Here is a 5,841-nt window from a genome sequence, read left to right as displayed (position 1 = left end):
CTCAGCGCTTCAATTCCACTGAACACTCCAAACTCCATCATAACAGAACGTTCCCAAGCGCCTCCATCACCATACTACAGCTTGTGAGCTATTTCGCTCTCGTTCGCTCGCTCTCTGCGACTGTCTGGCCAAATTTCACAGGAAAGAAATTCCATAGATTCTTTCCCAAACATTTTCACCCTTGCGTTGGTAACAAGGGAGCGTTGATGGGAAATGTAGTTCGGCACTCTGTCCAGAAGTAGCCCCCTGACTGAAACTAACTTTTACTTTTACAGTAAACTATAAATTCAGTTTTCGACTGGCTTACAAAGTTTCAATTCACATCACTTTGCGTTATCTTTCGAGGAAAAAGTTGGACATATTTTTAAACAAATAGTTGTGTAAATAATAATTGCTAAGGCGATGTTTTCGTATGCCTGATTTATAGAGTATTACGGAATGTACATTCTTTCTTCCATTGGTTTGCACGCATGCGTGTGCAGGCTAGGTTTGCACAGATGCACGTGAGTCTGTACGGATCCCCCTAAGGGTCAAGGTGGGAATTTTGTTTTGACGGTGAGATTTTTGCGTTCCCTCGCAATAGCCTACTTTTGCGTTCCCTATCTGCAGATCTCTTTAATGCTTTCTTCTAGTGAGCCCTCTCATACGAAGTATTCGTTTACGTTTACTTTCGCTGATTTCATAGCCATGCTTATCATTAGGCAGTAAAACTAAACTTACTGTGAGGGAATGCAAAAGTATTGCAAGGGAATGCAACAGTTTTGCACGTGAAAGCAAAGCAGTTGTGAGGGAACGCAAAAGTATTGCAAGGGAATGCAAACATATATACATTCTCACCATCAAAAAGAATCCTACCTTGACCCTTGACTGAGGGAGTATTCCGTAGTAGGCAACTAAACGTGGAACTATTAGTCCACATAGATGAAGAGATGTAGGGTTGAATAATAAGGTTATAGGCAAACCTTTAGGTCTCTACATAGTACTAGATCGTTTAAACATCATATTACACACATCTATTCAAGTTTAAGAGTTGTGCTTTTTGGATCTTATTTCTAGACTCTGTCCAGACAACTTTTGCATGCATAGCTACGAACATGTTCTTAAAAGATAAGGATTGGCTGGGGGTAATGTTTGAGATTGAAATGTATTTTCTTTGCATTACGCTCAACGAGCAGCTACATGCACACGCATCTGAAATCGGGTAGCCTACTAAAGGCCGAATTATGCTCTGTTTTAGACGTAACGTGTAAGCACGTAAGATACATAACCCCCCCTTGCGCGGTAAAATATCCCCCCTTACGTGCTTAAGTGCGTCGCCCAAAATTCCTGACTATGCGACTAAAGGCCGAATTATGCTCTGTTTTAGACGTAACGCCTAAGCACGTAATTTACACAAGGAACTTGTTTTAGACAAGTTTTGATTTAAGGTTCGTTTTAGACGCAGAGCGTGTTGCAAGGCTTGTGTTGCGTGTTGCAAAGCAAATTGACGCCAGAACTGTAGATTTATTTTGAGTTAAGTAAGCCTATTTATTGCAGCAGGACAAAGGAAAAAAACTTACCAGAGCATGAAAGTGTAGTGGGCGAAAGTACAAATGTTGGCAATTCAGTACCAGTGGCGAAAAAGACATGACGCAAAAGTTCGTTTATTGACATCTTTTAATGACTGCGACAGGCTTTAAAACGATGTGTTTATGAGTTACATTATTTAAGATGAGGTGGTAAACGGTGAGAGAATCTCATCATGTTGTAAATGCTTGTAACTACAATGGTGCTGGCCATCAGTTAAGCCCACGTTAATGTTAACTTTTGTATATGAGCAGACCGGGCTCATTCTATCAAAATCGCGGGTGCAATTGATTGATTCACGTCAATATGAACTCAATGAATGATACCACCATGACTCACAAGTGGTGGAAAATGAATATGAAAGTATTTGTTCGTGAATTAGCACATTTTCTCCTAACAATCGCGGGTGAGAATGGGATATTCTCTAAGGTAACGGCAGGTTACTGTTAACTTTTGTATATGAGCAGACCGGGCTCATTCTATCAATCTCGCTGGTGCAATTGATTATTCACGTCAATATGAACTCAATGAAAGATATCACCATGACTCACAAGTGGCGGAAAATGAATATGAAAGTAGGCTACCTATTTGTTCGTGAATGACCACATTCTCTCCAAACAATCGCGGGTGAGAATGGGATATTCTCTCCATAAATTCGCGGTAATTTAAGCATTCTATAAGTGTTTAAAGAGGATTTGTAAAGGAGTTCATGTCTTTGGACCTCTTCTGTTATGTTTGTTCCTAATCCATAAGAAAAGGCTTGTGAGACGGTCTGCAGGGTATTCATGATTTTAAAAAATGTCTGGGTCTAAAAAAGGCTGTAGTATGCTATTAACCCGGAAACGTGAGACTCTGTGAAAGGTTGTGGTAGCCGGCCAATCACAGCCTTTGCGAGCTGTGTAGGGCCGTAGTGTTTTAGTCGCATAGTCAGGAATTTTGGGCGACGCACTTAAGCACGTAAGGGGGGATATTTTACCCCGCAAGGGGGGGTTATGTGTCTTACGTGCTTACGCGTTACGTCTAAAACAGAGCATAATTCGGCCTTCAAGGCGGCTGCATGCTACAGCGTTGGGGGTTAACGGTTGCGCAAAATTTACTCGGTGCAGTTCATGCTCCCAAAGGTTGCGCGTGTTGTCATGAGCCTGCCATTTGCCTGGCAGATACAAAGCTGTTTCCCTAACAGAAAGTCTGAAGCTTGAAGTTCTTTTCAAACCTTTGCTTGGGTAGCACTGTTAAACTGAGCAGACATGCATACTACATTTGAGTAATCTCATCACGTAACATTCGTTTTCTAAAAACAATCACATAGTATTGCATGTTTAACTGTGGTAGAAAATACGTTAGCTTAATGCTAACGTATATGGAAAATCCTATAGACACCGCGCTAGGTATTAGCATCAAGTAATTCACGTTAATGTTTTTGTATGAGCCTGACATTTGCTCTGCAGATAGATAACAGGTTCCCTAACAGAAAGTCTGAAGCTTGAAGTTCTTTTCAAACCTTTACTTGGGAAGCACTGTAAAACTGAGTAGACATGCAGAATATTTTAGTAACCTCATCTCGTATCATTCGTTGATAGAATGCAGGCTGCGAGGCTCGCGTAAGGGCTTACGTAAAAACTGACGCAAGTCTAGAAAAAGGGGCCGACGCACGCAAGACGTAAGAAGTCGCGCAAGGGTCGCGCAAGGGGCTTGCGCGGCCTCTTGCGCTTGTGCTTACGCTTACGTAAGGAAGCATGAATCAGCCTTTAGACGTAACGCGTAAGCACGTAAGATACATAACCCCCCCTTGCGGGGTAAAATATCCCCCCTTACGTGCTTAAGTGCGTCGCCCAAAATTCCTGACTATGCGACTAAAGGCGGCTGCATGCTACAGCGTTGGGGGTTAACGGTTGCGCAAAATTTACTCGGTGCAGTTCATGCTCCCAAAGGTTGCGCGTGTTGTCATGAGCCTGCCATTTGCCTGGCAGATAGAAAGCTGTGTCCCTAACAGAAAGTCTGAAGCTTGAAGTTCTTTTCAAACCTTTGCTTGGGTAGCACTGTTAAACTGAGCAGACATGCAGACTACATTTGAGTAATCTCATCACGTAACATTCGTTTTCTAAAAACAATCACATAGTATTGCATGTTTAACTGTGGTAGAAAATACGTTAGCTTAATGCTAACGTATATGGAAAATCCTATAGACACCGCGCTAGGTATTAGCATCAAGTAATTCACGTTAATGTTTTTGTATGAGCCTGACATTTGCTCTGCAGATAGATAACAGGTTCCCTAACAGAAAGTCTGAAGCTTGAAGTTATTTTCAAACCTTTACTTGGGAAGCACTGTAAAACTGAGTAGACATGCAGAATATTTTAGTAACCTCATCTCGTATCATTCGTTGATAGAATGCAGGCTGCGAGGCTCGCGTAAGGGCTTACGTAAAAAAATGACGCAAGTCTAGAAAAAGGGGCCGACGCATGCAAGACGTAAGAAGTCGCGCAAGGGTCGCGCAAGGGGCTTGCGCGGCCTCTTGCGCTTGCGCTTACGCTTACGTAAGGAAGCATGAATCAGCCTTAAAACACTACGGCCCTACACAGCTCGCAAAGGCTGTGATTGGCCGGCTACCACAGCCTTTCACAGAGTCTCACGTTTCCGGGTTAATAGCATACAGTCTTTTTTAGACCCAGACATTTTTTTAAATCATGAATACCCTGCAGACCGTCTCACAAGCCGTTTCTTATGGATTAGGAACAAACATAACAGAAGAGGTCCGAAGACATGAACTCCTTTACAAATCCTCTTTAAACAACAGGACGCTCAAATTACCGCGAATATCCCACTCTCACCCGCGATTGTTTGGAGAGAATGTTCACGAACAAATAGGTACTTTCATATTCATTTTCCGCCACTTGTGAGTCATGGTGATATCTTTCATTGAGTTCATATTGACGTGAATCCATCAATTACACCAGCGAGTTTGATAGAATGAACCCGGTCTGCTCATATACAAAAGTTAACAGTATCCTGCCGTTACCTTGTGGCCAGCACCATTGTAGTTACAAGCAAGTGACAACATGATGAGATTCTCTAGCCGTTTACCACCTCATCTTTGAATAATGTAACTCATAAACACATCGTTTTAAAGCCTGTCGCAGTCATTAAAAGATGTCAGTAAACGAACTTTTGCGTCATGTGCTGTCTTTTTCGCCACTGGTACTGAATTGCCAACATTTGTATTTTGTGTAACACATGTATTCATAATATCAAGCCTTTCGCCCACTACACTTTCATGCTCCGGTAAGTTTTTTCCTTTGTCCTGATGCAATAAATAGGCTTACTTAACTCAAAATAAATCTACAGTTCTGGCGTCAATTTGCTTTGCAACACGGCTCACAAGCCTTGCAACACGGCTCTGCGTCTAAAACGAATCAAAACTTGTCTAAAACAAGTTCCTTGTGTAAATGACGTGCTTACGCGTTACGTCTAAAACAGAGCATAATTCGGCCTTAAGCGTGCATGACGAAGTGTTTACTACTCTAACTGGTTTTCTAGTCTGTTTCACGCTTCCCTTATCTGGAAGACTTAAGCGACCTCGTGTGATTAATGAGAATACAGTAGTCGTCAAATTCAGGCTATCAGGCAACTAATATTTAAGAATACTATACATTTGCCAATGACGCTCTGTATAAATTTGCCCTCAGTGTTTCCTGGTTAATCTGATAAACGTAGTCTCTGTTTAAAAGAGGAAGTGGGTTTATATATTGTAGTATACCGGACACCTTCGAGTTAATATTGTGACCAGACAGCGCATCGTTGACAACAGGTGATGAGCTCCGTTTATTTTTGGGCATAGCCTACATGTTTTTCACCCATGCCTTAATTGGCTAATAATGTACCACCATAGGCTTATACATGCAATATATTATCAGACAAAGTTAGAATGTAGATGTGCAATTGTTATTTTATGACAGACAACATTTGATATCCTTTTTCAGAGGGATAGTTTGTGGTAATCTAGCTCATAGTTATGTTGGGGTAAATGCATAGGTCTTACTGCTCAATCCATATGTAAGAAGAATAAATGTGCTTTACAAACATTTATAAAAGTGAGTGACCAATAAACCACTTTGTAGTGATCAGGTGTAATATTATGCTTCAACACCTGCATGACATTCCTCTTAATTGTTCTGTGGCTGACCCAAAGATTATCATGTGCAGAAACTGTACGCTAGTGCTATAGTCATCTTTTTTTTAACCTTTCTTGTTGTGTTGTGATTAGTGTATTACAGG

At 41.4% G+C, this 5,841-nt stretch overlaps 1 protein-coding gene across 1 annotated transcript in view; it reads right to left on the bottom strand.

Annotated features, from left to right (window-relative positions):
• syde1 (synapse defective Rho GTPase homolog 1) overlaps nucleotides 1–97 on the bottom strand; it is a gene marked incomplete at its 3' end in the record, with an annotated part of 17,260 nt that extends 17,163 nt beyond the window's left edge. Inside the window, exon 1 of the mRNA XM_080834296.1 lies at nucleotides 1–97. This exon is cut by the window's left edge and continues 174 nt beyond it.
• Nucleotides 98–5,841: the final 5,744 nt, after the last annotated feature.

Source organism: Sprattus sprattus (genome assembly GCF_963457725.1).
Source record: "Sprattus sprattus genome assembly, chromosome: 3".
NCBI lineage: Eukaryota > Metazoa > Chordata > Actinopteri > Clupeiformes > Clupeidae > Sprattus > Sprattus sprattus.
This window is presented reverse-complemented; position numbering and strand designations above follow the sequence as displayed.